Genomic DNA, 26,173 nt, shown 5'->3' on the forward strand with positions numbered 1-26,173 from the left:
GACAAAATTCAAAAATACAAAATTCAGAAGCCGTAATGTGAAAAGTCACTTACTCCCCTTCCTTTGCCCTCCCAGCCAGCCTGACCAGCATGAGGTATCCACAAACCGTGATTCAGCCCCCACACAGAGTGTTCTGGGTATTAGTGAGAGAGCTGTTCGCATGGTGTGATGACAAGTGTGGAAAGATCCAATGCCTTGTCCAAAATACATCTCCACTAGCCCAGTACTACCTTCCCCTTCAAACAAGCAGGAAATTTCCCCCAGGGAACGTTCATCCTCCCACTAAAGCGAAGGTGGGGATATTACTTCCAGAACTACACAGGAAAAGGGAAATGGCCAAACTCAGTACTTTTGCCTAATAGTCTTTCTGTTCACCAACCTAATAATTATTTCCTCTGGTTATTTTTTTCTCCCCACTCTCATCCACAAAACATACGCACATCTGGGGAAGCCCCGAGGGGCCCTCACTAAGGCGAATCTAATTTTAGGATTTTAAATGTGACACATTTTCCCGACAGCCCCCTGTTTTCTGCAAGAGCCAGCTTGACACAAACTAGATTTTGCTTGCGGGTGAAATGTGAGGAATACATAAATCAAGCTCCTTCCTCCCCTTCCTAACTCCCTGCCACGGATCTCTCAAGAGCATAATTTATGAAGACCCTTAACCCCTGCTCTCTTTTTTTCTTCTTTTTTTTATTTTGTTTCGAATTTTATTTAAATTCTGGTTAGTTGACATACAGTGTAACAGTTTAAGAAGTAGAATTTAGTGATTCATCAGTTATGCATAACACCCACTGTTCATTAAAAGTGTCTCCTTAATACCCACCACCTAGGTGAAAGAGCCCTCTATCAACTTTCCACTGTTAATCAGGTCTTCGTCAGGCTTGCGTTGAAATAGCTAAGGACACAGGGCTTACACCTATTTTGTCTGTGTCTTTCCGACTCAGAACAAAGCCTTTGCCCAGCTTTGCCGCTAAAGGTTCTGTCCTGTTTCTGTCCTTCTTTGTCAAACTCCTTTAACGAATTATCTGCACTCCCGGCTCTTAGCTCCCAATAATTTGGTTTTGGTCTCTATTGAAAATGTAATTAGGGGGCATTATCTACTCCTGAATAGGTGGTTTCAAATGCCCCTTCCCAGTCTTTACTGACATCCAGAGTCTCCTATTCAATTTGTTACAGCAAATCACACTCTAAGGGATGGTTCTTTCTTTCTTTCTTTTTTTTTTTTTTTAAGATTTTATTTATTTATTTATTTGACAGAGAGAGAGAGGTCACAAGTAGGCAGAAAGGCAGGCGGGGAAGGTGGGGAAGCAGGCTTCCTGCTGAGCAGAGAGCCTGATATGGGCTCGATCCCAGGACCCTGAGATCATGACCTAAGCCAAAGGCAGAGGCTTAAGCCACTGAGACACCCAGGCACCCCTTTTTTTTTTTGCTTAATAATTTTTTTTTTTACGATTTTATTTACTTATTTGACATAGAGGGAGAGAGAAAACACAAGCAAGGGGAGCAGCAGAGGGAGAGGGAGAAGCAGGCTCCCTGCACCAATGTAGGACTCAATCCTAGGACCCTGGGACCATGACCTAAGTTAAAGGCAGATGATCAACTGACTGAGGCACCCAGGTGCCCCGTGTTTAATAATTTTTTTAAAAATTCAGTTACTCGACCAGTAGAACATTAATACAGTTCTACATAAAAGCAGATAAAGTCACCCACAATGCCACTACTTTATTTATTTAAGATTTTATTTATTTATTTGACAGAGAGAGACACAATGAGAGAGGGAGCACAAGCAGGGGGAGTGGGAAAGGCTAGAAGCAGGCTTCCTGTGGAGCAGGGAGCCCAATGCAGGGCTCCATCCCAGGATCCTGAAATCATAACCAGAGCTGAAGGCAGAAGCTTAACGACTGAGCCACCCAGACACCCCCCATAAGGCCACTTCTTTAAAAAAAGATGAACAGGGGCGCCTGGGTGGCTCAGTGGGTTAAAGACTCTGCCTTCGGCTCAGGTCATGGTCCCAGGGTCCTGGGATAGAGCCCCGCATCGGCTTTCTGCTCAGTAGGGAGCCTGCTTCCTCCTCTCTTTCTCTGCCTGCCTCTCTGCCTACTTGTGATCTCTGCCTGTCAAATAAATAAATAAAATCTTTAAAAAAAAAAAAGAACATTTCTATCTTTTTTAAAAGGTTTTATTTATTTGAGAGAGAGAGAGAATGAGAGAGAGCATGAGTGGAGAAAGGTCAGCGGGAGAAGCAGATTCCCTGCCAAGCAGGGAGCCGGATGTGGAACTTGATCTTGGGACTCCAGGATCATGACCCAAGTTGAAGGCAGTTGCTTAACCAACTGAGCCACCCAGGAGCCCCAAGATGAGCATTTCTTAAAAGTTATGTTTATAGGGCACCTAGCTCAATACATTATAGTTCATCTTGTGCAATGTTATGCAACATTTGAAAATGATGAGACATATCTATACATATGAAAAAAACTCCCACAGTATCTATAAAGTGAAAATAGCATGATGTATAACAACATATATGATGCAATACTATTTGTATATTTTTATAAATATATTTCATGCTGGGATATGTATGCAAATTTTCTGGGAGGACATTAAAAACACACTCAACAGTGGTTGCCTTTAGACTCTAGAAAAAGGGAACGACTGGGGCTCCTGGGTGGCTCAGTGGGTTAAAGCCTCTGCCTTTGGCTCAGGTCATGATCTCAGGGTCCTGGGATCAAGTCCCGAATTGGGTACTCTGCTCAGAGGAGAGCCTGCTTCCTCCTCTCTCTCTCTCCCTGCCCGCCTCTTTGCCTACTTGTGATCTCTGTCAAATAAACAAATAAAATCTTAAAAAAAAAGAAAAGAAAAAGGGAATGACTGATATGAAAGAGGACTTTACTTTTCTATTTATACTTTTCTGGATTGGTTGATTTGTTTACCACATAATTAAAAAAATAATAATAATTTAAAAAATACTACATTTTAGAACAAAAGTTATGTTTGCATACCATCAGTTTTCTGGAAATAAATAAAACAATTAAATGTCTACACATGTAACATATGAAATTCATTAATTATGTAATTAACATTCAAAAGAAGTTTATTACATTTGGAAAGTATCTGAGGGTTAACGAGAACGAGACAAAACAAAAAACAGACTCTTTGGGAGCCTGGCTGGCTCACTCAGTGGAGCATGTGACTCTTAATCTCGGGGTTGTGTGTTTGAGCCCCACGTTGGGTGTGGAGATTACTCAAAAATAAAATCTTAAAAAAAAAAGAAACAGACTTTTTTTTTAAGATTTTATTTATTTGACAGAGAGAGATCACAAGTAGGCAGAGAGACTGGCGGGGGGAGCAGGCTCCCCGCTGAGAAGAGAGCCTGATGCAGGCCTCGATCCCAGGACTCCGAGATCATGACCTGAGCTGAAGGCAGAGGTTTAACCCACTGAGCCACCCAGGCACCCCCAGAATTTTTTTTTTTTAAGATTTTATTTATTGATTTGGCAGACAGAGATCACAAGTAGGCAGAGAGGCAGCCAGAGAGAGAGGGGGAAGCAGGCTCCCTGATGAGCAGAGAGCCCGATGCGAGGCTCCATTCTAGGACCCTGAGATCATGACCTGAGCCGAAGGCAGAGGCTTAACCCACTGAGCCACCCAGGTGCCCCATGAAATAGATTTTTAACTACAGAGGACAAACTGATGGTTTGTTCTGGAGTGGAGGTGGGTGGGCGGGGGTGGATAAAACAGATGATGGGAATTAAGGAGAGCACTTGTAATGAGTACAGGTGGTGTGTGGAAGTGTTGAGTCACTATACTGTTCACCTGAAAGTAAGATAGCACTGTATGTTAACAAAAGAAAAAAAAAAAGAATAGTATTTGAAGGTTAAATTTTATTTCATTCTATACAAATTCATAAAATATGATAATTCTTGAGAAATGATAACCACATATTAAACATTACTTGCTCATATCTTAATAATTTCAAAAGATAAATTATATAAAATTCTGTCAACATTTTTACAGTGAATTTTGGTATTTGATTTGGAATGTGATTGGATATTTTAGTACATATTTGGATACTACAAAGATCTCAAAAGGGAGCCTAGAGCATGAGAGGCTCTTAAATTGGACCTGGGTAGCGGAACAGTCCAAATTGTGTAAAGAACCAATCTGCATCGAATTCTACCTTCATACTGCCCTCCCTCCTTACCTTGACTTTGGACCCACAGCCATCCTTTGAGGAGGGCACGGGACATTGCTTCTAGAAAGCAGTAGCATGTCTGCTGATAAACCAGGGAAGGTCTGCTTTTCTTTCCATATTCTTTAAGAAAGATACCTTTTATAAAAGGTGAATTTTATGGTATGTGAATTATAGCTCATTGAAAAAAAGAAAGATAGGCACACCTGGATGGCTCCGTTGGTTAAGCATCTGCCTTGGGCTCAGGTCATAATCCCGAGGCTCTGGGATGATGTCCGGCATCAGGCTCCTTGCTCAGTGGGGAGTCTGCTTCTCCTGCCTGCTGCTCCCCCTGCTTGTGTTTTCTCTCTGTCTCTGTTGAATAAATAAATAAAATCTTAAAAAAAAAAAAGAAAGAAAGATAATTTTCATGCTGGAAGGGTAAGAACAAACAGGTGAGAAATTTGAAGTTCCACTGAGGTGAGATAATATGAGATATTCTGCCACTTTTAACAAAGCCAAGATTTCTAGTCCCAAATACTGAAAGATGGTGAAAGAAATCACCAGTGTGGTAACAAATCACCAATGAAAACCTAAAAACTATTTTGACAGTGGGAAAAGTGTCAGAAGGTGAGATGTATTGATTTTTAAGTGTGAATAAGGACTTCTTTTAAACATAGAGGATTGGTCAAAACTGTTGAGTTTAAAGTAGTTGCTTATCTAGACAGTAAGACGAGGGAACAGAGCAGGGTTATTATTATTTTTTTCATTATAAGTATTTGGTACTACTTTAAAATTACCTCCATATAATATAATAAATAAATTTTACTCCAAAAAAATGTTTGTGTGTGTGTGTGTAGAAAAAATGAGATCCTAAAAACCACATTATGAAAATCGTCAGTAATCCCTGGGAGATTTTGGTATGGATTACTATAAGATGTTTCAAGAGCACTTAAAGGAATCGGGGCACCTGGATGGTGCAGTTGGTCAAGGGCCCAGCTCTTGATTTCAGCTCAGGTCATGATCTCAGGGTCATGAGATGGAGCCCTCATTGGGCTCTGCGCTCAGCATGGAGTCTGCTTGAGATTCTATCTCTCTCTCCCTGTCCCCTGCCCTGACCCCTGGCTCATGTTCTCTCTCTCTCAAATAAATTAAGAAATCTTAAAAAAAAAAAAAAAAAAAGAGCACTTAAAGCAATTGACTAGACACCAACTTGACTAGGCAAGTTCATTCATTAAACAAATATTTATTGTGCACCCCTTGGTCCTAGTTACTGGGCAAGGCACTCAGGATGAAGCAGAAAACAAAACAGGTATGCTCCTGCCCCTTGTGGGACTCTACTAAGGAAGACAAATAACAGAAATTATAGCGTAATTGCAACTTGTGGTAAGTGCTACGAGAGAAAGCATAGGGATTTGTGTGAGCGCATAATTAGAGGAACTAGCCTCACTGCAGGAGGGGGCAATGCTAGAGAAATCCTCTGTGTAGAGGCAGCATGTAATCAGAGCCTTGAAGGATGAATAGGATGTAGATAGACAGAGTTTAGGGGGTGCTGCAGAGACAACCCAAAAACCACATGTGAAAAATGCATGAGGCAGCAATAAACTTGGCACACTAGAGGGACGGAGAAAAAGCTGACTTGGCTGAAACATTCAACAGGTGAGTACAAGAGTGAGACTACCCAAGTAACTAAGGGCCATACCACACAGGCTAGTTCTTTTTTTATTTTATTTTTTTTTTTAAGATTTTTATTTATTTATTTGACAGAGAGAGAGCATAAGCAGGAGGAGCAGCAAGGGAGAGGGAGAAGCAGGTTCCCTGCTGAGCAGGGAGCGGGACACAGGACTCCATCCCAGGACCCTGGGATCATGACCTGAGCAGAAGGCAGATGCTTAATCTACTGAGCCACCCAGGTGCCAATGCTTCCCCCTCCCTCAAGTTTTTATTTATTGAACTAATATCTACACCCAACGTGGGGCTTGAACTCATAACCCTGACATCAAAAGTCACACACTCTTCCAACTAAGCCAGCCAGGCGCCCCATGGCTATTTCCTTTCTTGAACTGATGACTGGACAGGTAGGTTATAGTTTTTTTTTTTTTTTTTTTTAAGATTTTTTATTTATTTGACAGACAGAGATCACAAGTAGGCAGAGAGGCAGGCAGAAAGAGGGGAAGGAAGCAGGCTCCCCGCTGAGCAGAGAGCCCGATGCGGGGCTCGATCCCAGGACCTTGAGATCATGACCCGAGCCGAAGGCAGCAGCTTAACCACTGAGCCACCCAGGCGCCCCTGGACAGGTAGATTAAAGAAATACAAAGACACACTAAATCTATTTCTAGAAAGACATTTGATCAAAGCTTTTGGGAAGAACCACGGTTATCCGTTTTATAACCAGATTCGGTCCCAAATCTACCCACTTCTTCCCTACCTTCTGCTCCCCCCAAGATGAGGCCACAGCCATCTCTTTTCCAAGGCCACTGTTTTCACTTTTACCTTCCACAATCCATTCTCTGTACAGCAGCTGGAGTGATCTAAAAACGAAATCAGACCATCTGAATTCTTTTTTTTTTTTTAAGATTTTATTTATTTATTTGACAGAGATCACAAGTAGGCAGAGAGGCAGGCAGAGAGAGAGGAGGAAGCAGGCTCCCTGCTGAGCAGAGAGCCCGATGGGGGCTCGATTCCAGGACCCTGAGATCATGACCTGAGCTGAAGGCAGAGGCCTTAACCCACTGTACCACCCAGGTGCCCCAGACCATTTGAATTCTTTGCATAAAATCCTTCAGTGGCTCCCCATTTGTAACAGACTTGAGTTTTCCGCAGATATGGAGACCAAGTCTGCGATCTGAGATGTTTATCAGGGTTTGACACCTCTGAAAGGAAAGGAAAGGAAGCAGGACTGAACAGAGGAAGAAATCAGTGATACAGGCCCAGTAAAGCTTGGGCCAACCCATCAGGGAGCTCGGCACTGAGTACTGTTGGTCACAGTTGCCCGGTGCCAGATCAAAAGGAGTGAGCATTTATATCCCTGCCCACTCAGTCAAAGATGTGGTCCGCTCTAAGCGGAGTATGTCCTTAGGCAGCAAGGCTCTCGGCAACTAAGGCAGACCCTGAGAGCTGCCAGCTCTGGGCTGTCTGCTGACACACTCTTCATTTCTAGGCACCAAGCACTTCCTTAAAAGGATATCTGGGTGTTATATCTTCTTATCCATCTCATCATTACAGTTAGACATTTAGGACTTTAAAACTGGAAATGATCTGGTTCCTGTCTACCTCTCCTCAACTTGCTTCCATTCACAATTGGCTCTAGGTACATGAGCCTTCCTGTTTCTTGAAGCTTATCTCCCCCTGAGGGCCTTCGTACTTGCTTATATCCTTGCCTGGCTGTTACTAGTCCCAGTCTTCAGGCAACTAGCTCCACAAGTTGTCTGCCTCCCTTCTCAGCACTCCTTGTTGTGCTGCCCTGTTTCAGTTTCCTCATGCATTTGGCTAAAATTATCTAAATTATTTGTTTTTTGTGTACATTTGTCTCATCAGCTAGAATGTAAATTCCATGTTCTCTCTGGTTCACGACTTCATCCCCAGTCAGTATGTAGAACATAGTACACCTTCAGTAAATTTTGTTTCTGCTAAACGACACTACAGATAGCTACCATGTTAGCGAATTTAAGAACTTGCCCAAATACTATTTATTAGCATATTAAGGCTAACCTGAAGGGAGATCTCTAATTGTCTGACACAAATCTGCCTGGTCCTGTCAAATGGGTCAATATCCATGATTTGCGTGTAGACAAAAATGGTGTGATCACTGGGGTGCCTGGGTGACTCAGTCGGCTAAGCGCTGGCCCTCAGCTCAGGCCATGATCTCAGGGTCCTGGGATTAAGACCCCCACATCGGGCTCCCTGTTCGTGGGAGCGGTCATGCTCTCTTTCTCTCTCTCTCTCTCTCTCACTCTGCTAGTTCATGTTCTCTCTCTCACTTACTCTCTCTCAAATAAATAAACCAAATCTTTAAAAATAAGTGAATGAATGAATGGTGTAATCATCCAAATTTCTGACGATACAAAGCTGGCAGAGTACTGGTGGCTAATACACTGGATGACAGGTTTCAGATTCAAAAGGACCTGAAAGCCCATCAAAAACAGAATAGGTGGGATTCCTGGGTGGCTCAGTTGGTTAGGTATCTGCCTTTGGCTCAGGTCATGATACTGGGGTCCCAGGATCGAGTCCCACTTTGGGCTCTCTGCTCAGTGGGGAGCCTGCTTCTCCCTCTCCCTCTGCCTGCTGCTCTCCCCTGCTTGTGCGTGGGCTCTCTTTCTGACAAATGAATAAATATTAAAAAAAAAACAACAGAATGGGTAATTAATTGTAGTATATTATTCATACAATGAACTACTGTGCAGCAATGAAAATGAGTGAACCACTGATATCTGCTACATGGAGAAACCTCACTAAGGTAGTGCTGAGGGAAAGAAATCAGACACACACCAAAGAGTGTATACTGTATGATTCTCTTTCTACATATTATAAAACCAAGCAAAACTATTCTGTGGTCTCTTGAGGAAGGAGGAAGAGGCAATGATTAGGAGGGGACAGGAGGAAGGCTTTTGAGGTGTTGCTAATGTCAATTTCTTTTTTTTTATTTTTTAAGATTTTATTTATTTATTTGACAGACAGAGATCTCAAGTAGGCAGAGAGGCAGGCAGAGAGAGAGGAGGAAGCAGGCTCCCTGCTGAGCAGAGAGCCTGATGTGGGGCTCGATCCCAGGACCCTGGGATCATGACCTGAGCCAAAGGCAGAGGCTTTAACCCACTGAGCCACCCAGGCGCCCCGCTAATGTCAATTTCTTGACCTAAATGGTGGTCATACGGATGTGTTTATTTTGTAAGGATTCATTGATCTGTGCCCTTATGATTTGTCCTCATTTTTCTATATACATTGTACATCAATTTTAAAGTTAAGAGTCAAAAAGACCTGGTTAGGTATATTTATTTATTTAAAGATATATTTTATTTATTTATTTGACAGAGAGAGAGAGGGAGATCACAAGTAAGCAGAGAGGCAGGCAGAGAGAGAGGGGGAAGCAGGCTCCCAACTGAGCAGAGAACCTGATTGCAGGGCTTGATCCCAGGAAACTGAGATCATAACCTGAGCCAAAGTCAGAAGCTTAACACACTGAGCCACCCAGCACCCCGGTTAGGTATATTTAATTAAAAGCTCAAGGTGCAGTACCTGATTTTAAATGAAAAATTTTAAATGAAAAGGTTTTTCTTTTTTTTAAAAGATTGTATTTATTTACTTGAAAGAGAGCAAGAGTGGGGGAGAGGGGCAAAGAGAGAGAGAGAAGCAGACACACTGCTGAGCAGGGAGCCTGATTCGGGGCTCAACCCCAGGACCCCAGGGCCATGATCTGAGCAGAAGGCAGACACTTAACTGACTGAGCCACCCAGGCACCCCTAAAGGAAAGAGTTTTAACATTTTGCCAGTTAGGATTATAACTGCTGCTGATTTGGAGTACATAATTTTTATTAGATTTAAGTAGTCTCCTTTGATCTCATTTCACAGGGTTTTATTAGAATGACTTCTGTAATACCTGTTGCTGCAGGGATGTAGAATAAAGAGCATTTTCATGTGCCGCTATGGAAATACAAAGTATTAAAGGCTTTTTGAAAAGCAATCTGGCAATAGCTATTATTTAAAAATATATATGTCCCTTGGGGCGCCTGGCTGGCTCAGTTGGTAAAGCCTGCAACTCTTGATCTCGGGGTTATGAGTTCAAGCCCCCCAGTGGGTATACGGATTACTTAAAAATAAAATCTTTAAAAATATATATACCCCTTGACCTACCAACCTCAGTTCTGGGAATCTATCCTACTAAAGTAAACCACTAGTTGCAAGAAAACTATTTAAGTAAGAACATAGTACATACATATGTACATACACAGTACATACATACCAGGTTATTTATTAAAGCAATATTTTCTATGTCAACTTACATATACACACACGCACACACATCCACATTATAAATACCATGCATGCCCATCAATAGGGGAATGGTTGCAAAAATTATAGTACATCCATATTTTAGGACAACCATTAAAAGGAATGGATTTGATTTAGAGAGATTTTATATAAGAAATTGTTTTAAGTAAAAGTGAGAGGCAAAAACGTAGTCACTTCTTAAATTACAAAGAAAATCTATACTGAATATGTGTACATTTGTATGTGTCTATACGATTATAGGAGCATGAAGAGAAATGTTAACTAAGTTGATAAAATCGTAATGGAGGGGTAAGAGCTGTTGGGGTGACAAAGGAGGAGGGGCAAAGAGGGAGTCGAGGTGAAAAAATGAAATAAGAGCCAAAGGATATTTTGAAAGCTCCTATAAGAGTCATATAACAGGAGGTAAAAAATCAAATGAAGTCTTAGGGACATTAATAGATTGTACTGTGTCCAAATCAAAGGATGTAATAATTACAGTGTTCAGATCAAACCTAGCATATTGTATCCATTTCTGGACACCATGTTAAAAACAAATATGTCTCTCACCCCTCACAAAAATTGTTTTTCTTGTTACAGGGGAATGGTCAAGAATTAGGCAAACCTGGGTTCCAATCTCTTTTTAGTCACTTACTTTGTGATCGTGGCAAATTATTTAATCCCTCTGTGCCTTACTTTCTTCATCCATACAATGGGGACAATTATAGGTCCTATCTCTCAGGGTTACTGCAGGATAATTATATATCCATTCCAGGACTGGCATCTACAACAAACCCAATAAAAATAATTCATGTTGTCAGTTATTAAAGTAAATATTTATTGTGAAAATTAGAATTTACATGCAAGCAAGAAATTTTTAAAACAACTACAGTCTTCCCTTCCCAAGTTAACTACTATTAACTTCTGGATGTTAACCACTACTCAGCGTGATTTGAAAAAACATTATGAGTAAAAAAAAAACCATTATGAGTGATGGTACTTAGCTAGGATAAATTAGCAGCCAACTGATGTGTGAAGGGTTGTCATATGGAGGAGGGGTAGACATATTCTGTTGAAGTCGCAAAGAACCACAGCCAGCAGCAAGAGTTATGATGAGAGATGTCCAGCAATGAAATGGGCTTCCCAACACCATGGGGAGCTCCTCTCTGTAATTAATAACCGAGTCTTGGCTGGTGCCCATTTGCCAGAAAAGTTATGGAAGAAATGCTGGCGTTGGAAGACAGGTCAAGCTAAAAGACTTCTAAAACTCTTCCTAACTCCAACTTATGATCAAGAAATACTTGCTGGACGAATACACATACTAGATTCACAGCCCTCATTTAACAGTTTGTGTGGTTCGTAAGAATACTGGGTGGTAAGGACAGTTCTAAGTTCCCATGAAAGTGAATAGGAAATTCCTAGCGTAGGTCAGGCAGGGGAACTCTCCCTCACACCACACTGAGGACGTGCAATTCCACCAATTAATCACATTCAAATGGAGAAAGAAATCAAAGGAGGGCAGGCCTGGAAAGAGTCACAGCTTATCTTCAGGTACTATTTGTCTGCTTTCTTGATACTCTGGGTCTCTTCCTGGGAACAGTTTCTGACCTGGCAAAATTTCATAGTAATTACTCAGGGGAAAGGAAACAACAAACAAAAAATACATTAATGTGGGTGGGTAAAAAAAAAAATTTTTTTTAAGAACGTGGTATTGGTGGGAGAGAAGACTAAAGGTCTATGTAAGACCCACCCAAATGCTTTTGATGTTTGAGCAATTATTATCTTATTATTTTTCCTGCTATAGATGCAGCTGCGATTTATGTAACAGGATGTTTAAAAAGATTAAAGAGAAGCTGTAGTAGGGCTTTGAGGTGATAAGAGTTTCTGGAATATGTATCTGTGGACGTTTAGAATATAAGTTCCTGTACATTCTTAGAATAAACCATCTATTTGTTTTTCTTTTTTTTTTTTCAAAGAAACAAGTAAAATTTGTATTTCAAGATGGCTGCTTCCTGCCCACAAGTGATATAGAAATAATAGAGCAAAGAGAGCAAGCAAACAGTAAAGCAAAGAGAGGCTCATGGTGGTTCAGTCTGTTATCTTTGCTGTTTCTTAATCAGCTTTGACTTTTAGGTCCAAAATATTTTATCCTTATATTAAGATAAGTGTTTGGAATTTGTTTGGATTAAACCTGTTCATCTCCTGCTCAAGCAGGAGAGTTGCATGGAATTTGTGACTGCAATAACTCAATCTGAATATGAAAGTTAAAGAAAGAAAGAATCTGGGCACCTGGGTGGCTCGGCTGGTTGTGTTTGCCTTCAGGTCTGGTCGTGATCTCAGGGTCCTGGGATCGAGCTCCCTGCTCTGTAGCTCCCTCCCCTTGCTTGTGCTCTCTCTCTTTCTCTCAAATACATAATAAAATCTTAAAAAAAAATTTTTTTTTGGTAGAGGAGCTTGTTGTATTGAAGTTGAGGTGAGTTAAATTGACTGGGTTAGGAGAGTGTTCTAGAGGTGTCTCAAACACAGAGGATGACTCACTGGTACTCAAGATTTTCTGCCATGTGGGCTGCTACCATATCTTACATCATAAATGGGCACCAGGCACCAAATAAAAAGGGCTTTGAGGCATATTCTCAGAATTTCTGACTAGCCATGTAAAAAACGCTTGTTAGTTTCAGTTCTTTCTCCTAGCAATGTAGGCCAATCTTGTGCATGCTTGTGTAGTCTCTGCATTTATTTATAATTTTTTCTAAACTTTTTTCTCTTTAAACTTTTAACTGTTTAACTTTTTCCTGTTTTTTTTTTTGTTTTTTCTGTTTTTCTAAACTATTTTTTGTAAGCTGTAGACATGATGCCCTTTCCCTCTATGTATGTATTTCCAAAAAAACAAAGGCATTCTCTTGCACAATCCCGGTATAATTATGCAAATTAAGAAGTCGGTATTGATTCAATAAAACTATCTAATCTATAGACCTATTCAAATTTTGCTCAGTTGTCTCAGTAATGCCCATTAGGGTAAAAGAAAATTCCAGATCATACGTTGTTATCAAGATCAACATTCAGTTGTCAAGTATTTAGTCTCTTTTAATCTAGACTAGATGTTATACTTTGTTTTTCATGACCTTGACATATATGAAGAGTTATAGGCAAGTTGTTTGTAGAGTGTTTCTCAACTTGGCTTGTCTGATGTTTCCTCATGATTAGATTCAGGTGAGGCATTTTTAGCAGAAATACCACAGAAGTGATGTTGTGATCTTCTCAGTATATAATAGTAGTTGATTTGTTCGTTACGATTGAAGTTACCTTTAATGACTTGGTTACATTTTTTCCACTTTAAAATTACTGCATTTTCCTTCATCATTAACAAGTGCCTTGTGGGGAGATATTTTGACACTATGTACATGTCCTGTCCCTCATCAAACTTCACCCACTAGTTTTAGCATGCATTGATGATTCTTGCCTGACTCAATTATTACTATGATGATTGCCAAATGGTGATTTCATAAGTCTTTCTTCCTTTTGTATTTTTTAGTTGGTATTCTACTGTAAGGAAAAATGTGCCTTTCTCTATGATTTGTTTGGCTGTTTATACCAGTGGGACTCACAGAGTCTATTTTATTCAGAAGTTATAATCTGTTATTGACACTACTTATTATGATACTTACATTGTCCCTGACACAGCTAGTGGGAATCTCTTCAAACTGTCCTTTTGACATGTCCCTAAAATTCTTTGAGCTTTCTAACTTTCTTACACAATAAGATGGTCCAGGTTTTCCTAGTCTCCCAGCACCAATCTTGAAATCAGCCACTTTTCTAAGCTCTAGTTCTGTGAATGGAGAATAGTATTTAGGAGGACTTGGGTTCTAGGTGTGCTCATTTGCACTAGTGTGTCATTGCTGGTAGGTCCTCTCCGAAGACAACTTTCCCAACCCCCAATACACACCCACACACACACTTAGAGATTTTTCCAATTCCTGTCCAACACTGTAGATTCATCCCAGCCTTCCCCCTTTCTAAACATTTATAACGCTCTTCTCTGGCAGTGAGAAATCTGTGGAACCACAGTCCCAGCTACTCCATTTAACCACTCCTACAGGCACTCTTTCTTTTCTATTTCACTTCAGTGCAATCTCCTGTCATCCTTAAGCCAAAATGTTTACACACACTGATACTAGGGCCAGAGCATCAGAAGTGTGGATGTCTTTGCTACGTCACCAGTGCTCCCTCAAGTGTGACATCACCCCTGCTTCTTTGGGGGCCCTAATGTTGACCATTTCAGCCTCTGAATGCTTGCAATAGAAATTCCACTTGGAAAAAGCACTCTTCAGCCCAAATTTCGTCCACACAGTGACACACTCAACCTGGAAGGGCTGTTTTAAGGTCCTGATGACTCAGAGATTTTATGGAAATGACTCTTTTGGGTTTTATAGGCCCTTTATTTTAGTTCCCTTTCCCTAGGATTCAAACATGAGTCTGGTCTGTGCCCAGAATCACTCCTCTCTTGTGGTTTACCCTGTCCTGTGGTCCTCTCTTCCATTAGAATGAGCTCGTTCTTTCTTTCTTTCTTTCTTTCTTTTAAAAGATTTTATCCATTTATTTGACAGATAGAGATCACAAGTAGGCAGAGAGGCAGCCAGGGGGCGGGTGGAGGGGGGGTAGGGCGAAGCAGGCTCCCTGCTGAGCAGAGAGCCCCAGGTGGGACTGGATCCCAGGACCCTGGGGTCATGACCTGAGCTGAAGGCAGAGGCTTAAACCACTGAGCCACCCAGGTGCCCCAGAATGAGCTCTTTCTTAATCCTTCACATATATGGAACCTTGGCAGTCAGGTCCTCCAGACGCATCGGAATATAAGAATGTGTCAGCTTAAGTTCTCAAAACACCCCCATCACATTTGTGATACTCTTAAAATGCCCAGCATTAGTAATCTAATTCAGAAACTCTCTTGAAGACTGAGGACTATACCACGGAAGCAGTGCAGAAATGCAAGGATTACAGTCCCATCACCAGGATCTTATCCAAGGAAAAGAACTCCCTCATGATTCTCTTGGCTGGCAGAGACAGAAGGAAGCCTGAGAGCTTGAAGACTGCCCTGGGCCACTTTTGATCACAATGACTCTATTGTCCTGCAGGCCTCTTAAAACACCATCATCAGGATGTGGATGGTTAAATTGTTTTTCTAACAGTGCTAACGTGACACCTAATCTATCATTCCCTGATTTCTCTTGTTTTCAACTGCATGCCTCTGGAGGAGGACGGCCCAGGTTAGCAAAGTAGTCTGTGGCAATGAGACTGAAAGATATTAACTAGTTTGTGCCAAGAATAAGCCCAACAGTTAATGACCTTAATGTCATCATACCTTTCCGTATCTGCTGACCTGACTAGTCACAGACTGGTTCATTTGACCATTTTATTACTAAGCAGGTATTTAACAACATGCAATTGCTTTACTCGAGTTGAGATAAAATCTCCTTATTACATGAATGAGATGATTCCAAATTAAAGCCAGGGTCTATTAAATCTTCAACATTACAAACATTAACAATAGGGATTCTACTGTCGTTACTGAAATTGTTTCTTTTACTAGATGTGGCTTCCTCTCTACGATTAACTGTGAAGTCTGGTCTGCAAGTCTTCTCCTTGTTTTATGGGTCTCTGATGTGGTTGTTTTCTACAGGTGTCCATGGGACAGGTGGGCTTAGGATCCTCCTACTCTTCCATCTTTCCAGAAGTTTTATGTCCTTTGCTAGACTGTAAGCTTCATGAGGGCAGTAAGCTTTGTTTTTGCTCATTGCTCTACTCCCAGCTCCAAGTGTGCCCAAATCATAGCAGGAGTTCAGTATGTTTGCTGAACACATGAAAATGTATGGTGGCACACAAGAGGAAATGAAAAAGTATTAAACTAAATCCTGAAGGAACTGGTGCCCAGTTATCGGTGTTCTGAACTTAGAAAACAGCTACTATTAACGTAGCCCAAAGAATTAAAACCTCCCCTCCATCTCCAGTAGTTCAAAGGTTGGGGGAGATGTGAAGTCTTGCTGAGGACTTACCTAGATCCTTTAAGGAGTATTCAAAGCCTTTGCCTTCAGCTCAGGTCATGATCTCAGGGTCCTGCATCAGGCTCTCTACTTGGCAGGGAGCCTCCTTCCCCCTTTCTCTCCTCTTACTGCCTCTCTGCCCACTTGTGATCTCTGTCAAATAAATAAATAAATAAAATCGTTTAAAAAAAAACCAAACCAAACTTCACAAGGTTTTCGAATGGATAAGGGAGTGGCCTATTATCACTTGGAGGTCCAAGGGGCAAGGTTTAAAAGCAGAAGGACAGAGGAGAGATATTTACATATTATAGGGTAATTAGGAAAATGTGTATCTCCTTGTGGGTTTAGATGCAGGGATCTCAAACCCAAACATTTTCAAAGGCTAGGCCAGTATATAAATGGGTGATGCAGTTGGAATGTAAATAATAGTGAAGAGTAGAGACTGGGGGAAAACGGGAGTTGCCTCCCCCTTAAAAATCGTTTAAAGGGGTGCCTGGGTGGTTCAGTCATTAAGTGTCTGCCTTGGGCTCAGGTCATGATCCCAGGGTCCTGTGTTGTTTGAGCCCCCACATCAGGCTCTCTCCTTGGCGGAAGCCTGCTTCTTCCTCTCCCACTCCCCCTGCTTGTGTTCCCTTTCTCACTGTCTCTCTGTGTCAAATAAATCAATCTTTAAAAAAAAAATCATTTAAAGACCATAAAAACATTAGGCAGATCAGATATGTCTTTAGCAAGAACTCGCTTTAGGCAGTTTGAGGGTTTTAGGTTTTATATTGTCTCTGTGATTTAACATTTGCCCTTGAAAGGTGTGCATGTGTTTGTGTTCCAACAGTTACTGGCTAGGCAATTTTATTTTATTTTTATTTTTTTAAAGATTTTATTTATTTATTTGTCAGAGAGAGAGAGAGACAGCATGCATAAGCAGGCAGAGTGGCAGGCAGAGGCAGAGAGAGAAGCAGACCCCCCACTGAGCAAGAAGCCCATTGGGGACTTGATCTCCTGGGATTAAGGATCATGACCTGAGCCCAAGGCAGCGGCTCAAGCCACTGAGCCACTCAGGCGTCCTTGGCTAAGCAATTTTAATAAAGAGGCGTATTTGATAGTCACAGCAGTGAAGAGACAAACAGGGATCACACTGGGAGGTTTCATGTGCCCATCTGGATTCTTCTGTAGGGCTGTAGCACCTAACAACCATGACTGGTTGATCTATAGAGTTGATCTGTAGAGTTGTCTAAAATATTTGGGTTGTTGGGGCACCTGGGTGGCTCAGTGGGTTAAAGCCTCTGCCTTTCGCTCAGGTCATGATCCCAGGGTCCTGGGATCGAGCCCCGCATCGGGCTCTCTGCTTGGCAGGGAGCCTGCTTCCTCCTCTCTCTCTCTCTCTGCCTGCCTCTCTCCCTACTTGTGATCTCTATCTGTCAAATAAATAAATAAAATCTTAAAAAAAAAAAGTATTTGGGTTGTTTTGACTGAATGGCAGCCTCGAAGAATGAACTACGTGGACAGTTCCTGGGATGAGACCAACTACACAGGAAATGACTAGAGTTTGCCAAAGATATGCAGGCAGCCAAATAGCAGAGGTTAGGAAATGTCGGGGCTCTTAGACTTGAAGGTAGGGTAGAAAGATTATAGACTAAGTTATCTACAACACAATCTCCTGGCAAAGGTGTAATGTTTTGTTCACTTTCCTGGAATGATGATAAAAGTTAGTTAGGGGTACCTGGGTGTCTCAGTCGGTTAAGCATCCAACTCTTGATTTTGGCCTGGGTCATGATCTTGGGGTTGTAGGATCAAGCCCTATGTTAAGCCCCGAGTCAGGCTTTGCAGTCATTGGGGAGTCTGCTTGAGATTCGTTTTCCCTTTCCTTCTGCCACTCCCGCACTCTTTCTCTCTCTCTCTCAAATGCATAAATAAATCTTTGAAAAAATAAAGGTTATTTAGCTGGTAACTCCCATTGATACATTAAAACTAGGAATGTACAAAAAATGTATAACTTGATCAATTAGTATCACTAATCTCATTTTGCTCTCCAACCTGACTTTCTCTTATGGTGGGGGCGAGGTCAGAGCACTTAATTTTGCTAGCTTCCCTAGGGTTCACTAGGTTGAAACCAGAGTGACCCGAAAAATTCAAGAGTAGAATATGGACTTCCGTCTTGAAGCAGCCATCTATGTGGCCAAGAGTCTTAGTTTCTAATTAATGATATTAAGTGGAAGTCTTGATGGGATTACCAGGAAGGCAGTTTAAATAGAGCTCCTACAGATCAAATGCACGGTGAGTTGGGTGATTATAGCAGATTTTGCATTCAGTTTAAATTATTTTTTTCTCTTTCTCACTGTGATTTCCTTAACTTATTCCAACCATTTCCTAAGTCTAATAGGCCTATTAATACTTTGTGTGATGGAGGTGTGGAGGATAAAGGGATGAAACAGTAAACAGAAGTGTGCCCTGCCTCATACTTACTCTTATGCTGCACTCATCACAGGGAACAACATCCTACAAGAGAACTGTATGCAGGAGTTGGGGGCACTGATCTACAGTTACAGGAGTGGTGGCCCATAATGGAACAAATAGCTGGTGAGGAGCAGATGATGCAGTGGGCACCTGGGAAGAGCATGTGATTCCCAAATTAGGTGGAGGACACAGACAAGAACCAATACTCCACTCCTTTCTCCACTTACACTGGAGTATGGAGGTCAGGGTAATTCAAGCAGTAATTTGTGTTATGCCCAGTGCTTTTGGTGTGCCTTAAAATCATAGAGGGGATATGACTTATTACCTTGGTAAGATGTCATAGAGGGTAGGAGATAACCATTTGTATTTCAACAGTTTTCCTTTGGTCTAGAACACGCCAAAATTAATAAAAAGAAATCTCACTAAGTGGACTTGGGAGTCTAAATTGGGAGGCTGGAAGGGGGAGCCCTACATTAATTACAGGAAGAATTGTTGATTATAGACCCCAAAAGAATCAACCGGAAAGAATCATCAGTTACAGGTTCCAACAGGGAAGGGCATGCACTGCATCTCATTCAAAAATTCAAGTATCCTGGGGCGCCTGGGTGGCTCAGTGGGTTAAAGCCTCTGACTTCAGCTCAGGTCATGATCTCAGGGTCCTGGGATCGAGCCCCGCATCAGGCTCTCTGCTCAGTGGGGAGCCTGCTTCCTCCTCTCTCTCTGCCTGCCTCTCTGCCTACTTGTGATCTCTCTCTGTGTCAAATAAATAAATAAAATCTTAAAAAAAAAAAAATTTCAAGTATCCTGGCAACCCAGTTAATGAGAAAGCATCATCACCCTGAACTCTTGCTTTCCCTCAATGGACTTTCATTCAAAACAACCCCTCCCAACCTTTTTCTCCATAAAATAAGGTTCCTCTCTTTTGTTCGCTGGAATTTCCTATGGTTCTGTCATAGCTTGTGTGTCTCAAATTGCAATTCTGCCTTATTCCCAAATAAACCCATTTTGCTGGTAAAAAAAACTAAGTTTAGTCTTAAGATTAACAAACAGCTTTCCATATCATTGTTTTTAACAGAGCCTATGAGGCTACAACTAAAATAATCATATTTTACAAACCGAAAATTTTCTTAACTTTATAATCTGAGGAATAAAGGACTTCTGTGAGAAGATACATAAAATCTGAACTTGCCCTTAAAATTTAGGACATATGGTCCTAAAACACATGGGCAAATGCATGGACATGTAATTACCTTAATACTCTTGAAAGAATAACTATTTTTGGCCTTTCCTCACTTAGAGCTTCATTAATTAAGGATTAAGTTCATTTTTCTATCTCTTAAAGGTTAAAAGGTAAGATTAAATCAGGGGAAGGGCCAGGCTGGCTACTTTTTTAGTTCTGGGTGGTTTTTAGAAGCAGTTTGAGAATCTACAGTGGGATCGATACAGAGCCATGGGAGTGAGAAAGTTTGTTACTTTTTTCCTCTTGCTTTTTAATCATTAAAAATTCTTCAAGAGGTTATTTGCCGAGTAAAGACCAACCCTGCTGAAAGTTGTTGCCAGCTTTTCCTAGACCTAAATGACCAACTGATGAACATAGTATCTTCTGACTCTCCAAATATCAAAGACAAACATGCAAAATACTCTGAGAGGTGAAGTCACGTCCATGCTCTTGAAGGAGGCCAGCAAAGGTGGACAAAGACATCTGCTTTAAGGGTGAAGGCCATATTCCACTCTCAAATGTTTCTATTGTTTCAGCCTAGTGAACTTTTACCCACAAAAGTCTTTCTTTGAACAGTCTGATCAAAAACAAGGTCTTTAATTTTTTTTTGTTGTTTGTTTACTTACAGTCAAACCTTTAGACAGAAGGCCAACTCTCAGTGGTCAGTTTCAAACAGATTAACTTTGGCCTCCCTCAAGAGATTTTTAAAAATTCCACAATTTTCTAACAGCTATGTGAATGATGCCAGTATGCTTGACTTTATCTGCTCTTCCCAAGTGTTTCCTCCCTCCCAGGGCACACCTGAGGGGAGTGGTATGGATTTAAGAGAACAACTTTAATGGGCAATCTCTGTCCAGTCCTGTAAGGAGGAGTACAGTTGGTTAAGAGACGACCCATAGATCAGGGCTGGCATGGTTAGGTCTGCAGGTAGAAGGAGAGAGAGGATAAGGAACGTCAGTGCAGCCATATTAAGTGTTCTTGTTTTCAACCCTCCTGCTTGTGAATCTCCCATGCATGTTTATCTACTGACTTTTCACATAGGATGAAGAGTAAAGTTACAAGGGAAAAGCAATTGTGGACTTAAAAGTCTCATTTTTGTGCTTTAGGAATGTTACCCTCTGGGAGGTTCTGGGTGGTTCTGTCAGTTAAGTGTCTGCCTTTGGCTCAGGTCATGATCCCAGTGTCCTGGGATGAGGCCCACATCAGGCTCCTTGCTTAGTAGGGAGCCTGCTTCTCCCTCTGCCTGCCCCTCTCCCTGCTCATGCTCTCTCTCTCTCTGACAAATAAATAAAAATCTAAAGAGAGAGAGAGAAAAAAAAAGAATGTTACCCTCTTGGGCTTCCCTGAGAAAACGAATAACATTCAGATGTATATTTTGTCCAAGTACTTCAGTACTTGAAGAACTGTAAGAAAAGAATAAGCTTTTTTTTTTTTTTTTTTTAAACAAAATGGATGATAGAACAAAAAGAAGAGTCTTCGTAAAACTGTGTTTGAAAACAGTCATTTAAACTTCCAATTCCTGGGCAACTTCCACGTTCCTGGGCAACCTCCACGTGTCCCATCCCTCCTTGGGAGTTTTGTTCTATCACGTTGCTATCGCTCAATAAACCTTACTTTTCTGCCCTCCAACCCTCCCCCCCAAAAAAACCCCAACTTCAAACTGCTAGTTAAGTATGCAGATTAGTTGACTGATTTTTGCAATGCCACACTTACAGGTAGCTAATGTTGCCAAAACTCTCAAGTATTTGGAATATAGTCCAGGAACTAGATATCACTGAGTAAACAGCCATCAAAAAGTACATGCGTTTTGTTTCTTCAGAAGTTTAAGTGTCCTCACACAGGCATTCAATTGTGTATAAAATAAAGAGATCAAGTACACTGACCAGAGATTCTGAGAGCAGACAGCAGAGTCCATTCAGATGATGTAGAAGACAGAGCCACTTGCTAGAGCTGTTTAGCCCAGAAAATAACTCTGGGGGTTATTAACAACGATGATAAAATAGCTACCATTTACTGAGTGCTTATCATAGTCTACTGGGCACTATTCTATGTAATAGGTACTTATTATCCCCAATTTACAGGTGAGAAAACTGAGACATGCATTAAATAAATTGATGTGCTACAAAGGACAGAGGTAAGTTCAAAGCTATGTCAAACTTCAAAACTTAAGTCCTACTTATTTTATTTTACTGGTCTATATTCCAATCCCAACTCTTTCTTAATATATTTTCAAATGAAGACATCTATATTCCGTATCATCTGATAAAAAGCACAGAGAACTATGTATTTTAAGACATTTAAAATCTTTTTTTGTTTAAGATTTTATTTATTTATTTGACAGAGAGAGAGAGAGCAAGCACAAACGGGGGGAGCAGCAGAGGGAGAGGGAGAAGCAGGCTCCCTGACGAGCAGGGAGCCCAATGTGGGACTCTATCCCAGGACCCTGGGATTATGACCTGAGCTCAAGGCAGAGGCTTAACCATCTGAGCCACCTGGGTGCCCCAAGACATTTAAAATCTAATACATATAAATTTGTTGGTATTTAAAGAGTAAACCTTTAAGGATCTGGAAAACTCAGGGTGTCTGGGTGGCTCAGTCAGTTAAGCATCTGCCTTTGGCTTAGGTCATGATCCCAGGGTCCTGGGATAGAGTTCCAAGTTGGGCTCCCTGCTCCGTAGGGAGTCAGCTTCTCCCTCTGCCCTTCCCCCTACTCATTATCTCAATTTCTCTCTCAAAAAAATAAAATCTTTTAAAAATAAGTAAATAAATATTTGGAAAATTCATTTATATGGAAAATAAATGACAATGCCCTCATTAATTCATGTGTTGATTCGATGAAGGTTTGTTTTTGTATCTTCTATATGTGTTTCAACACGACTTATTTTCTTTAACCAAAACTCCTGCAGCTCTGTGATGAATTTGCCATGGTTTGCATGGGACTTTTTAGCAACCTAACTCCCACACTCCAAGAAACCCCTCAGTCCTGGGAAAATCACGACAGTTGGTGGCTCTAGCTTTACAACACATACGGTTGCTTTAAAGTTCTTTTGGATGATGGTGCTGAGTATTATTAATAGGATCTTTATCCTTTATCCTGTTAGAGAGGCTTAAGTCCTCTCTTAGGGAGGAAGAATTAGTTCAGTTTCTGTTTCTGCAGGAGCACCTCAAGTGATGGGGAAACTTTCCTGAAACCTCATTTCATTTTTTTTTTTTTTTAAAGATTTTATTTGACAGACAGAAATCACAAGTAGGCAGAGAGGCAGGCACAGAGAGAGGGAGAGGCAGGCTCCCTGCCGAGCAGAGAGCCCGATGCGGGGCTCGATCCCAGGACCCTGGGATCATGACCTGAACTGAAGGCAGAGGCCTCAACCCACTGAGCCACCCAGGCGCCCCACCTCATTTCATTTTTACTTTTGTGTCAAAATTTTATACACTTCTCTTGCATTCTGAACTAAAAATCTATCTCAGTGAGGCTTCTACCCATTTTTCTTATCCCATTCATTGCTACCATATGAAATGAACTGAATCTTTTCCCTGTGTGATTGCACTTTAAATATTTATTTATTATTTTTTTTTTAGATTTTATTTATTTATTTGACAGAGAGAGAGAAAGCATAAGCAGAATGAACAGGAGAGAGAGAAATAGTCTCCCCACTGAGCAGGGAGCCTGATGTGGGGCTGGATTCCAGGACCCTGGGATCATGACCTGAGCCAAAGGCAGAGGCTTAACCCACTGAGCCACCAGGTACCCACCCCGACCCAAGCATTTTTTAAGTTTTTATTTATTTATTTTAATAGTCTCTACACCCACCATGGGGCTCGAACCCACAACTCAAGAGTCACATGCTGTTCTGATTGGGTCAGCCCAGATGCCTGCCCCCCGAGCATTTTTCTTCTAACGTCTGTTAGGCTATATTGTTTATATTCTGTACATGCAGTTACTTTTTTCTAGCTTGAAGTACAGGATCTTACATTTAACTCGTTAAACTTAATTTTTAATTGCCCTCCTTAAAAAAAAAAAAACGCACTCATTCTCAGCTTTGTTTGATGAGCATATTTTCATGTAAATGACAGAACTGTTAAAAAGACAAGGCCTTCATTGGCCAACTTTCTTTATGTTTGTATTAGTCTGCTAACTAGTTACAATAATTTAATCCATTTGTAGCTAATCCAGTTTACAAATAATAATACATAATTCTTACTTCAAATCCTGTACAAAACCAATGTGATAGGATAGTGAAGTCAGCCATGATAGAAAATACCTTTTGTGACAAAGAGATATTTGCTACTTCTGTGGAATTGCTCTCTTAACCGCATGCTTTAGGCCAAAGATAGCCGTGTCCCACTATTTGCTAAAATAAAAAAATAAAATAAAAGTAATTCTCCAACTCACTTACTGGGCTTGGCACTGAATAAGTTTTGGTTATTAAGGAAGATCAAATCTTCTCTTAAAGAACAAAGATTTGGGGTGCCTGGGTGGTTCTGTCAGTCAAGCATCTGACTCTTGATTTCAGCTCAGGTCATGGTCTCAGGGTTATAAGATTGACCCAACGCTAGGTTCTGTGCTGGGCGTGCAGCCTGCTTAAGATTTTCTCTCTCGGGGCACCTGGGTGGCTCAGTGGGTTAAAGCCTCTGCCTTCGGCTCAGGTCATAATCCCAGGGTCTTGGGATGGAGCCCCACATCACATCGGGCTCTCTGCTCAGCAGGGAGTCTGCTTCCCTTTCTCTCTCTCTCTGCCTGCCTCTCTGCATACCTGGGATCTCTGTCTGTCAAATAAATAAATAAAATCTTAAAAAAAAAAAAAGAAGATTCTCTCCCTTTCCCTCAGCGCACCCCTACATCATTAAAAAAAAAAGAAAAAAGAAAAAAGAAAAAGAACAAAGATTTGCCCAGGTGAGTTCAGAAGAGGAGTCCTGAATGGGCTTAAGAATAAATATACCGTCTTCCAATTTTTTTTTTTTTAAAGATTTTATGATTTATTTGACAGAGAGAGAGAGATCACAAGTAGGCAGAGAGGCAGGCAGAGAGACAGGAGGAAGCAGGCTCCCTGTTGAGCAGAGATCCCCATGCGGGGCTCAATCCCAGGACCCCGAGATCATGATCTGAGCTGAAGGCAGAGGCTTAACCCACTGAGCCACCCAGGTGCCCCCCGTCTTCCAAATTTATTCATTTGAAGGAGACAATACTTTTTGGAAGCTCAAGGTTTGCTGTATTTATTAAATCAACAGAGACAGTTTAAGCTAATAGTCAAATGCATTAGCTTTGGCCTGGTTCAACTCCTGATTCTAGCACTTGCCAACTGTTTTACTTTGGGCAAATATATTAATGTTCAGCAGTGTGCCTAGCATCGAGTGAGAGCTCTAAAGATAAGAGTAACTGCTATTTATTAAGCAACATTTTATGTTAGGTATTACATAGGAGCCTAGTATTCTTACAGCACATAACATGCTGTATCATTGTCTCCTAACAATTCCATGAAGTAGACACTTCTGTTATGCCCAAATCAGATGAGAAAATTGAGGCACAGAAAGATTTTGCTATTTGCTTAAATTAAAAGTGAAAGAAAGGATATGCACCAAGTCTATCTGACTTCAAACCAGGATCCCAAACAATTCTATCGTGCTAGTCACTGAATGTAGACAAAACCCGGATAACTTGGCAATCTGAATAGTAAGGATATTGACCACTGACCAGTCAGGGAGTTTCCAGGAACCCCAAAATGTCCTCCATAGTATGGTCTTATCTTTCATCAGAGTGAGGTTCTGGTCCTCAGCCCAATAGGCTTAGAAATGCAATCTGTTAATACACAGATTGTGAATTCTTCTCCCAAACATTCATGTTCCCAGACCCTGGTATTCTAATCCAGAACACCAGTGTACTCATAATGAAAATTATGAATATAAATAGAAAGAAATATAATAGCTAAGGCCCAAAACATTCATGTTCTGGGGCGCCTGGCTGGCTCCATCCCTAGAGCCTGTAACTCTTGATCTGAGGGTAGTGAGTTGAAGCCCCATGTTGGGATTACTTAAAAAATAAAAAATTAAAAAAAAATTCACATCCTGTGACCAACACTTGGGAATCAGATTGTAAGAGCAGGCTGCTTATGGAGCATAGAAGTAGAAATAAGGATGTCTGTTTTATGTGTGAATGATTGATAGAACAGAATCCATCCAACTCCAAAGCAGCAATTTACCCACTTCCAAAACTGAACAGATCAGTGTAACCTTTTACCTAAAAACACTTGGATAAACATCACCAGGATTTGCCTCCTAGATCCTCTTTCTTTCTAAGTTTTCAGGGCCGACCTGTGC

The 26,173-nt window shown here is 41.1% G+C and overlaps 1 long non-coding RNA gene across 5 annotated transcripts in view; it reads right to left on the minus strand.

Moving 5' to 3' along the window:
* Window positions 1-4,486: 4,486 nt before the first annotated feature.
* Window positions 4,487-26,173, minus strand: part of LOC123955341 — a 50,232-nt gene continuing 28,545 nt past the window's right edge. For 2 of the 5 annotated variants that reach the window (XR_006821244.1, XR_006821243.1), the window contains 4 exons: window positions 16,201-16,341; window positions 10,809-10,937; window positions 6,600-6,702; window positions 4,494-4,546 (listed from right to left, as the gene is read on the minus strand). This is a non-coding gene — a long non-coding RNA (uncharacterized LOC123955341). Of the gene's footprint in view, window positions 4,547-6,599; window positions 6,703-10,808; window positions 10,938-16,200; window positions 16,342-26,173 lie in introns of all 5 variants that reach the window. The other 3 variants (XR_006821245.1, XR_006821246.1, XR_006821247.1) reach the window with 3 other exon arrangements.

The sequence above is a fragment of the Meles meles genome, chromosome 1 (genome assembly GCF_922984935.1).
Source record: "Meles meles chromosome 1, mMelMel3.1 paternal haplotype, whole genome shotgun sequence".
In the NCBI taxonomy this organism is placed as follows: Eukaryota; Metazoa; Chordata; class Mammalia; order Carnivora; family Mustelidae; genus Meles; species Meles meles.